At 55.0% G+C, this 10557-nt stretch overlaps 1 protein-coding gene across 5 annotated transcripts in view; it reads left to right on the top strand.

Annotated features, from left to right (window-relative positions):
• The first annotated feature begins 8245 nt into the window (after nt 1-8245).
• Nucleotides 8246-10557, top strand: part of LOC122167487 (histone H4 transcription factor) — a 14526-nt gene continuing 12214 nt past the window's right edge. For 4 of the 5 annotated variants that reach the window (XR_006171036.1, XR_006171037.1, XR_006171035.1 and 1 more), the window contains exons 1-2: nt 8337-8891; nt 9592-9657. The gene's annotated coding sequence lies outside the window, so the exon portion shown is untranslated. Of the gene's footprint in view, nt 8285-8336; nt 8892-9591; nt 9658-10557 lie in introns of those variants that run through there. The other variant, XM_042832119.1, reaches the window with a different exon arrangement.

The raw sequence follows: 10557 nt of genomic DNA, 5'->3' as shown, positions 1-10557 counted from the left end.
TCGGCTTGCACTGCACGTGTGCAGCTGTTGACACAGCACTGGGGATTGGTGACTGCAGCCCCCTTGCTATGGGGAACTGCAAAACAGCATGAAGAAGTGCAGCAGGGAAATGGGAAATGGCAGCCAGTGATGGAGAGTGACTTAGTTAACAGATGGGGACAGTGTCAGCCCTGCTGTGTTAACGTGGGCGCTCTCCTTGTATGCTTGCAACCCATTGGCACATGTTGTTTCCTTTGCTGCACACGAACACACTCTGGCAGTTCTTGCTAATGCAGCCAGCCCACGGGGAGGATGTGGTCATCCCATTTCCACCAGCAGCCTCAAACATCTCACCTCTGCCTTATCCTCCCGTGGCTGTTTAATGTTGGTGAGGATGGACTTCAAATTGTGAAGCACTGAGGAGCTCAGCAGCGTTGGGGCAGGAGGTGACCATAACCCCACAGAGAACAAAGCACCTCCAGCACCACTAAATGACACGTGTTGGAGCATCACAGAGGTGATGGCACTTTTATCTGCAGCAGCAGCACAGCTGCTGACTCCTATTTATAACAGGTTTAGTGCTTGGGCTGGCTCTGAGCACTGGAACAGGTTGCCCAAGGAGGCTGTGGATGCCCCATCCCTGCAGGCATTCAAGGCCAGGCTGGATGTGGCTCTGGGCAGCCTGGGCTGCTGGTTGGTGACCCTGCACACAGCAGGGGGTTGGAACTGGATGAGTACTGTGCTCCTTTGCAACCCAGGCCATTCTATGATTCTGACCAGGTGAAAACAGGGAAGAGAGGAAAGCATCACTGAAGGTTGTGGTGAAGGTGGAGCAATATTGCTTGGGTTTGTTGGTTTTTTTTTGGTAGAATGGAGGAAGTTCCCTATCTGCCAGCAGATTTGTTGAGTGTTTGAGTGCCTCCAGCTCTGGGCAGAGGGAAGGTGTTCAGTTGCAAGAGCCACCAGAGAACATTACTGTGGAAGCTGAAGAGCTGGAGGTGTGCTGGGGGTTGAGGGCTTCTTCCTCATCTTTGTGAGCCTCCATCAGTAGCCAAAGAGAAAGTTGCTGGCATTCAGCACACAAGCAATGGGCACTGTGAGTACCAAATGATTTATTTGTGACACAAAGAGCTGGTGTTGGTGACACGGGTTTGGTAAGGCAGCTGGGGGGGAGTTCTTAAAAAAACAAAACCAGGGAATAAAATAAAGACCAAATAAAAAAAAAGCTACCCCTGACCACAGAAAACAGGAGGATGAATGTAGTGGCAACACCATGTGCGAGTAGTGATGAGTTGGAGGCAGTGCAACCGTATGCAGTTCCCAGGCAACGATGCCAACGTGAAGGCAGCGTGCAGCCCCTCCCCATTAGCTGTAACAGATGTCCCAGCTCCTGTCCCTCCTGAAGAAGTCGTCAGTGGGTGGCAGGCAGCCCGAGCAATCCGTGCCAGGGCAGGGGAAACGTTGTGGGACCTTGGGGTCGGTGTGCGGGGGGCTGCAGGCAGCACAGCAGCAGGCGAGGGGCGTGTAGGGGGATGGGGGGTGGCAGGGCCAGCCCTCTGCTGGGCAGCCGTAGGGCATGGGGTCCAGGGCAGGAGGCGGGCTGTGGGTCAGGGGGGTGAATGGGGGCAGCTGGGGAGCGGGGCAGCCGTGGGGCAGCGCGTTGGGCAGATCAGCTGGGCTCGGGGATGCTGCAGCCTGCAAGGGAGAGAAATGAGAAAAGTGGGTTTTGGTTTGGAGTGTCGTCTTGGGGATCAGCGGGACAGCTGGGATTGCTGCAGTGCTGCCCACTCAGAGGGTCTGGCTGCACAGAAGGTGGGTTGGCCCTTGGAGGATGGCCTGGTTTCAGCTGGGATAGCTGGGATATTCTCCATATTGCCTTGTGTGGTGCTATGTTTTGGCTTTAGGAGAAAAACACTGATAACACACCAATGTTTCTTGCTGCTCCTCAGTATTGATGCACAGAGCCAAGGACATTTCAGCTTCTCATGCTGCCCTGCTAGCGAGGGGGCTGAGGGGCACAAGGATTTGGGAGAGGACAGAACCAAGACAGACAACCTAAGCTGGCCATATGGATATTCCATCCCATGTGGCATCATCACAGCAGCAGACTAAACCCTGTTCCAGTTCTCCGAGCACTGACAGAGACCTCCTCTGAGCTCTGTGGGATCTCCATGCAGAGCACCACCTGCGTTGTGATGCCTGCACTCCTGAAGCACCCCCGTTCCCAAATCAGCTCGCTGCTGCTTTGCCCCATGCTGTGACCCCATCCCCAGCATCCCTCGGAGCGCACAGTGCTTACCAAGCCCTGGTTGAAGCAAAGAGGGACTGGCTGGAAGGAATCAGGGATGTAATGTGATGGTGTCTGCAGAGTGCCCAGGGATGGCTCGAAGGCTGCCTCTGCCTGCAGGTAGGAGTCCACCAGCTGCTCCAGGTGGCTGGGGCTCTCCTCGCAGGAGAGGCAGTTTGAGAACTGCCTTGACGGGCAATAGTTGGGAGCTGAAGAGATGGGTTCTGCATCAAAAGGTGCTGGGGGAGAAGGTAAAGCAAGAAGCAGTGCGTTATTCAGTATCTGTTCTCCCAAAGGTGTGCAGGTGCAAGTAGAAGCGTGTAGCTGGATGGGGGAAGGAGTGAGAAGTACCCACAGTACATTAACAGATGGAGATTTACCACCCTGAAAGACCTTGAGTACATCTCGTGTTTCTGTATTAACATAAGCAAATTGATTCCTAAATATTGATGATTTAATCATTTCCTTGTCCACACAATGTATATATTCACACATGCCCAACCCTTGAGGTCTCTTTGCTTTGGCTGCAGAACGCTCGAAGGACCTGAAAGCCCCGAATGCCCTTCCCCCTTTCCTTGGATATCCACTGAGATGGGGAAGGAACTGAAAATCTGACACTCCTCTCACTGCTGCAGGGGCTGCCAGCAGAGCAGGAACAGCCAACAGTGCACAGTGCTCCCAGCCCATGGGCTGCAGCTCAGGGACAGCAGTGCTTTCTGGGGCTGAGCATCCATTGGGGAAGGGGCTCTGCCTTCCTGCAGTGGGAAGCTGCCCAAGCAGAGCGTTGGATGGTGCTCCTGCAGAGGGGATTATGTCCCCCGTTGGCCTCTCAGCATCCTCGTCTGCATTCCATGGGCTCCATTCAGGTGCCGACTGGCTGCACTGCTGGCTCTCTGCCTTAACCAAGGGCTGGAAGGACGCTGGGCTGTGGGAATGGTTGGGAAGGGACGCTCGGGTGGGCTTTGTACCAACCTGGGTGAGGAGGAGACACAGACTCTGCAAACTGGATGCTGTTGCTGCCCCAGGAAACCTGGCAAAGAGAAGGGGAGAGGAGGGTCTGGAGGTGCTGTAATGCAGGAGTGTTTTTCTGCACTCTGAGGTAAGTCATTTTGCTTCAGGCTATTCACATAAACCTCATTTCTCTCAGGGCTGAGGCACTGTAAGCTTCTCTGGAACCGACAGAGCAACATTCTCAACCTGAGCTTGTGCAGATAACGGGGCTGGAGGAGCACAGCACCTGGTGCAAAGCTTTCAGTATAACATCGTCAGCACACTCTGCCTGCTGCCTTGTTGCTGTCACTGCAGCAGAGATGGGGCTGCCTTGCAAACCTCCCCATGTGGACATCTCTTCATTCCCAGCATTGTGGATCACCAGGAACTCGTAGGGATGGGTATGAACAAGAGCAAGCCATTTATAAGTGCAGCAATAACTGCCTTGAAGTGTGACTAAAGGCATTCCAGTTGTCCCCACGGCCAGGCATCTCTGGATCACCGGGGCTGATGCCAAAGCTGTTTGAGATACAGCACATCTCCCCCTAACACAGCTCTGTGCCCCCATGGCAAGGGCTGGGATTCCCAAAGGATGCTGCAATCTGGAGTTGATGGGTCTGTGTTTGTTCCAGGAGCTTGACTGGAGGGAAATCTGTGCCCCAAAAGCAATGGGAATATTGATGCTTGTGCCCTGGGACTAGGATTTTACACTGCAAATGCAAATCCTCTCTCCCCTCTCCCCCCCCAGCTGTAACTTACACAGGCTTCCACTTCTTTTCGTCTATTCAAAATGCTGATAGCTCATTTTCCTGCTAATAGCTTCCTCTCCCCACGTGTTTAAACCATTAAACAGTGGAGCTGGTAGGCCTGCCTGTCCTGGCTTTGGCTGCAGATGTGCACCACAGCAGAAGACTTCAGGTCCAGCTCAGGCAGCAGCCGATCCCTCTAGGACAACCAGGAATCCACAATGGGAACCTCCTGCCCTGTGGCCTCCATTTGGCTTTTTCCTTTATGGGTCAGATCAGCACGGTGCCAGCTGGCTCCAGGAAGGAAGGAAACCAATTGCACACTGTGCTGAGGCTGCGTGGGAGCAGAGACCCCCATGTTCCCAAAGCCCAGCAGCTCCGTGCTCTGCTGGCCCCGACGGCTCCACCTGGCTTCCAGCCTTGTGCAATCAGCTGCCATCAGGGTGCAGGGAGATGAGATCTGAGAGCCATGCCAAGGTGTGGTGTCACGAACCGGGAAGCAGGAATGATTTATTGACCCTTTCATGCAAATCCCCAGCGCGGCTGGAGCTGGAGGGCTCTCACACCGATGGGGAGCGTTGGCGTGCGTGCGCTTTGCACACAGGTGAACCCACCTCCTTCCTTCCCCTCTCCGAGAAGGGACGGAGCTCAGGTTGTGCTGGATAACACAAGAGACCCGGATTCCCATATTCCCAAACCCTGCTTGGTTTCAGCACGGCACACCTTTGCCCTGGCTGCCATGGACACATCCTCCACCTGCACCAGGCTCTGCCCAGCACCACTTTGCACCACTGCTGCGGTCCCGACTGAGTTTCCTTCTTCCCTATCACCCCGCCGTGCTCAAATCCCATGTCACATAGATCACAACCTTGGCAAAAACATTACATAAATGATGAAGGGAGAAGGCGCACAGCAGACACCAAGTGGTTTCACTCACCGCCGCGCCGGTTGCTGCTTGCCGTGCCCTTCTCTGCTGCAGCAACTCCTTAACAGTGATCTTTACTCTGACACCTTGGTACACTTTGGGCTTTCCTGAAAGAAAGGATGGAAAAACTCTCCTCAGGATGGGAGACTTTTTGGGAGCACGTGGCGTGTTTCCAGGCCCCCCCTGCTTACAGCTAACAGTTCGTTGCTCTCTGTAAGTGACTTCCAGTGGCAATTCTTTCACACCTGCTAATCAAGCTTGTGACAAGCAGCTATTTAGGAGGGAAAAACAAACCAACAGTTGTTGATCATACATATTAATCATATAGGTTTTATTCTTTGCTATCTCCTTCTATTTTTCCCTTCAGGTGTCCTAACACCCAGCTCCATCTGGTACTGCTGCTGCATCCCTTTAAACCCCCTCGTGTTTGCTGCTCCCAGGACCTGAAAATAGAAGTGGGGACTGCTTTGTCTGACAGATGAAGGGCAGGAATCAAACAATACAAATACATGGGTGGTTATTCAGAGGGTTAAATAAAACACAAATAAAATGCCTGCTTTCATGCCTTTTTTTTTTTTTTTTTTGGCAAAGCCTGGATTGTCTCTTTGATTCACTCATTCTGTGCAACTCCCATTGCCTTCAAACAAACCTTTAGGATGCCTTTAATCCAGCCCCAAACAACCATCAATCATCAGTCACTACCTGAGCAGGGATTTTTAGTACAGGAAATGGCAAAGAATTTATCTCATCTGAAGAACCACTTTCACCTGTTGTACTCATGCTGAAATCCTTAAAGCCTCTGGCAGTTCAGTTTCCGTCCTGACTTTCTGCTGTTATTTCCATCCCACAGCCAATCCTATGCACACCAGCATGGTCCCAGCCCACGGCTGCTTGCAGGCTCCCTGTCCCATAGCAGCCTGTGCTCACACATCGATGAAACCCCACTGCAGGCACTCTGCTCCCCCTGCTGTGACCTCTCCCTGCTGCTGATGGATGTGCAGCATCTCTCCATCCCGTCTGACCTCCCCTGGTTGAAGGGATGCTGCCAGAGGTGCTGGGTCCCCCTGGAAGCAACTCAGCAAGCTCAGCTGGGGCTTCTTCCAGGAGACTTTGCTGAGCTTCACCCTCAGCTGAATTTAAGAAGTCCCTTTAGCAGGCCCTATAGTCAGGAAGGGCACCCAGCCTCCTGTAAGTTTGGGATGCATGCAGCATGTCTGCACAGGGAGGCAGGCAGGGCTGCCAGCTGCACCACGAGTGCTCCCAGGACAACACACCAGCTGAGGAATGGTCTTATCTCTAAGCTCTGGACTGGCTGGGGGGGGGGGGGGGGGGGGGGGGGGGGGGAAGCTGCGCCCCGAGCAGGCTGGGGGGTAAGGCTGCCAGCTCCTCTGGGCTGATCACGGAAGGGGCGAGGGATGCGGGGCCGGGCAGAGCGAGGGCAGGCTGGGGCAGAGCGATAGCAGAGCGGCGGCTGGAGGAGCGGAGGGTCCCGGCTGCGTGGCCGGGGCTGGGGGGGATCCGTCGAGCAGCTCTGCCCGCTGCGCTCCGTCGCGCCCCGGCCCCGTCGGGCGAGAGCCGCGCTGCCTCCTCCCCGCTCCCCGCCCTCCCGTTTCCTCCTCGCCCGGGGAGGCGACGCTGCCTCATCGCACGCCGAATGACCCCGCGGAACTCCGAAACGGCCCCAAACCGGGCTGATGCCGTGGGCCGGGGGCTTACCGGACATCCTGAGCGGCGGCGGCAGCGGCTCGCCCGGCGGCCCCAGTGCAAGCGGCGGCGGCCCCGGCCCCGCGGCGGGGGATGGGGGCTGGAAGCGGCGAGCTGGGAATTGGGGGGCCGAGGGACCCGCCGGCCTGGTGGCGATGCCAGGTGGTGCCCGCTCAAATATTATTGTTTTATACCTACGGGTATAAGTTTGAGTTTTTCTCCCCTTATGCCAAGTATTTAAAACCTCTAGAAACCAATGATTTGACAATCAATGATTGCGCGATACTTTCAATTTGAATATTCAAAGGCTCCACAAAATGGGCTATCTTTTTGTGAAACCGAGCACATCCCCATCTAGCAGAGGGTCTGGGGGAATAAGATCCAGTGGGGCTGCCCTCCTCACCCTGTGCTTTTCTGACATTTTCAGGGTTTTCTCCATCTTTCCCCAAACGAAGCAGATGCCTCGAACCCAGCTCAGCGTTTTCCCCTCAGACGTGCAGGCTGGGCTCCAGCCCTCTCATATTTCATGTGCTACCTGCACAGAGGACTCCACAAGGGACCGAGTGGCTTTTTGCACAATTTGTCCCTTTTTAGGGGGAAATACTCCGGATTTCGGACCAAAATGGCACTGGGAGGATGTGGCCGAGCAGAAAGGCCACACTGGGCATGCTGGTGGAAACCACCCAGACCCTGCTTCTTCCCAAAGCACTCCTTTCTCTCTCCCCACATGCTGGCCTGGTGCTGGAGTTTACATTCACGTTCCCCTAAATGCAGGCTGTGTGCTCTCCCTGCACAAGGCAGCCCCTGTCTCGGGTGCTGCAGCACTGGCCTGCCCCCTGTGCTGCAAGGAGAGGGGCTGCAGCCTGGAGGGATGACGCAGATTTAGGGCAACTCCTGCTTAACATCGATGTATTTGGGGTTTTTGGTTTTGTTTTAAGTCATGTTTAATCTTTACATAGCAGTGTCGGGCCTCGGGAATAGCTGGCTGATGCCAGAAAGCAGGCCGGGCTGTTAATCATCTACCAGCTGCTCAATTGGGGTTGTTGTTGCAGCTGAATCTTTTCTTGAAGTAGAACAAATGCACTCAATTTAGGGGAGGAAGGGGAAGGGGAAGGTGGTGATCCCTTCCTTTGCTCTCTTCTTGTGCTGGGTTCAGGGACGCTGCCCCAGTGAGGAGCCCTCTCCCCATCCTGTGATGTGGCACAGGGACATCCTGTAGCACCTGATGATGCTAAGTGTCCTGATGCCCTTGCATTGGCTGGAGATGCTTCCCAGAAGCCACAGTGGTGGTTGCCTGTGGAGCTGGAGATGCAGAGAGGAGCCTATTCTTGGATAAGGAGAGTTTCCAGAGGCCCTGCCTCAGTGGAGAGCTGAGTGCTGGAACGGGTCAAACACATCCAGAAGAGCTTTCCTGGAGCTCGGCTGCTGGCACCTTCCATGGGCCGAGTCTGTTTCTCCCCCCGGGCAAACAGAAAGGTGCGGTCCGAGGGCTTCGGGGCACGAGGAGCCGCGAGGGTTTGCATTTCCCAACAGGTCTGAACAGGGCTGGGGAATCAGGAAGCGACAGCGGGGCGGGAAGCCAGGACAGGACCGGAGCCGGGCGCTCCCGGCCGGCAGCAGCCGCACAGCGGGGCTCTGCTGGGGGGTACCGGGGTGAGGCTGTGGGGCTGGGCGGTACCGGGACACCTGAAAGCAGAGGAGTTCGCCCCGATCTCTGGTTTGGGGGCGTTGATGGGGTACGGGGGCTCGGGTGGAGCCCGTGGAGCGTGAGAAATCTTGGTGGGCTGCGGGAACGCGCCGGGCTGTGGCTCATCAAGGATCTCCTGCCGCATCCCTGCGCACCCGCGGACGCTGGGATTCCTCCCGGAGGGTTTCGCTGCCGGTTCCGTGGGTACCCGAGGGAAGGGGCAGCGCAGGACTCGCGTGTTCGTGTGAGCAGAGCTACCTCTAGCGGCCGCCGCTGCGCCCCGGCATCAGGCCCGATGTTCGCTCTGGTACCGGGCGCTGCCGGTGGAATGGAGAGCAAGGGGGTGCGGGGGACGTCCTTGGGAATTGCTTTCATAAGCTAGATGTGATGTATCAGTGCCTCTGTTGGCACCTTCTGCTTGAATGACCAGCTAGGGAAAAGCACATAAGTAACTCAATTGCTTCAGTAATAAAGTGTTTTCCTTCTTCTCCAGCTCTCAGAGGCCCTAGATGGACCTTCCATCTTCCTTTGCCCAGACAAGGGTGTGGTGAAGGGCTGAAAGTTTGTTATGGGGTGAGTGGAGTTGGGTCGTAGGGAGCAGCAGGGAATGGGGAGCTGCCCAGACAGCAAAGGATGTTTCTAGAGACTTCAGCAGGCTTAACGGAGCAGTTGCCTGGGAATAGGGAAAGCTATTTGTTTAGGTCTTGATCAGGGAAAGGATGAGATGGAAACAAACAGAAGGTGGTGATGCACTGGAACAGGCTGCCTAAGGAGGCTGTGGATGCCCCATCCCTGCAGGCATTCAAGGCCAGGCTGGATGTGGCTCTGGGCAGCCTGGGCTGCTGGTTGGTGACCTGCACAGAGCAGGGGTTGGTACTGGATGAGCGCTGTGGGCCTTTGCAACCCAGGCCATTCTATGATTCTGTTAAAGTTTCTGCTTGCAGTAGCTAGCTGGGAGGAACAAACCTGCTGTGGGCAGGAGAAAGGGATGGATGAGGGGAAAATCACACCTGGGGAACCACAGAGCCCCTTTGCAGGGGCCAAGCAGAGCCCCCTCCCCAGGTAGGAGTCAGTGTGGCTTAACCAGGAGCATCAGCCCAGAGCTTGCAGCACCTGAAGCCAGCACATCTGCACCTGCAACAAGCCAAATGTGCTTGGGGAAGGGAGAGGGGTGAGCCTGTGCCTGGCAGCAAAGCCTCCTGCCTCTGTCCTTTTTCCTGACCCAGGACCTCAAGGAACAGCACTGTCAGCTCCTGGCTTTGTGCTTTTTCAGCTCCAGGGAAGACAGGAAGGCAGAGAGGAAGAAGGGATTTTCCATGTGCCACCTCCATCAAAACAGGTGGGAGCTGTTAATTACCTCTCTCTCCCCCTCCCCCCCCTTTAGGATTTCACATAAGGCTATAGTGGTCTTCCCTTTGTTATCACTGCTTTTGTGTTAACTCTTTTGAATGCTTTCCTCTGGGGCCGTGTCTTTTTGTCCAAACAGCACAGAAGGCATTTATTTATTGGTGGGGAGGGAAGGGGCAAAAAGATGACTGAGTTGTGTTGCCACTGACCCACAAAAGATAAAGGCACGTTACCAAATGTCTCTTCAAAGCAAGGTAGTTCACTGAGCACGGAGCTCAGGAAGGTGTTGGCGTGGCTGCAATGCGCTGCCTGAGCCTTGGTGCCATCGTTATGGGGAGATTATCTTCGAGATTTCAAGCCTGGGGCCTCTGAGGTTTAGCAGATGTAGGCTAAGAAGAGATTTCAAAGGAGAGCCGGTGGCAGAACTATCAAGATAACTGGTTTCTTTCCCATATATTTCAAGGTCCCTCAGCACAGCCACAGTGCTGAGCAGTTATTTCGGCGTCAGCACAAAACAGGTCACAGTAAGAGTTGATATATAAGTCCTTGGCTCATCAAAACAGGCTGAATCTGCACGGCCCAGCTCTGTCGTGCTGCATTTCTCTGCTGCAGAGCCTCTTGTGCTGGCTCCTGGTGAGCTGTGTGTGGAGGCAGCAGTCTGTAGCTCCTGGCTGGGTGGTACAGCAATGCTGAGAGCAATAATAATAATAACAACAATCTCTTCTTGACCCCAAGGTACTTAATTAGCCCTGCGTGACCCTATGTGCTCTGTGGCAAAGACATCTGCTCCTTGGGGGCAGAGCTCATCCGTGGGGCTGTGTTGAGCTCTGCGTCTGGACTTTGGCTGGCTGGTGGTGATTGCATGGCTGGTGGTGATTGCATGGCTGGTGGT

Source organism: Centrocercus urophasianus, unplaced genomic scaffold (assembly GCF_019232065.1).
Source record: "Centrocercus urophasianus isolate 14NV4802_14NV808 unplaced genomic scaffold, USGS_Curo_1.0 seq_37, whole genome shotgun sequence".
NCBI lineage: Eukaryota > Metazoa > Chordata > Aves > Galliformes > Phasianidae > Centrocercus > Centrocercus urophasianus.
Note: the sequence above shows the minus strand (reverse complement) of the source record. Positions and strands in the feature narration are given on the sequence as shown.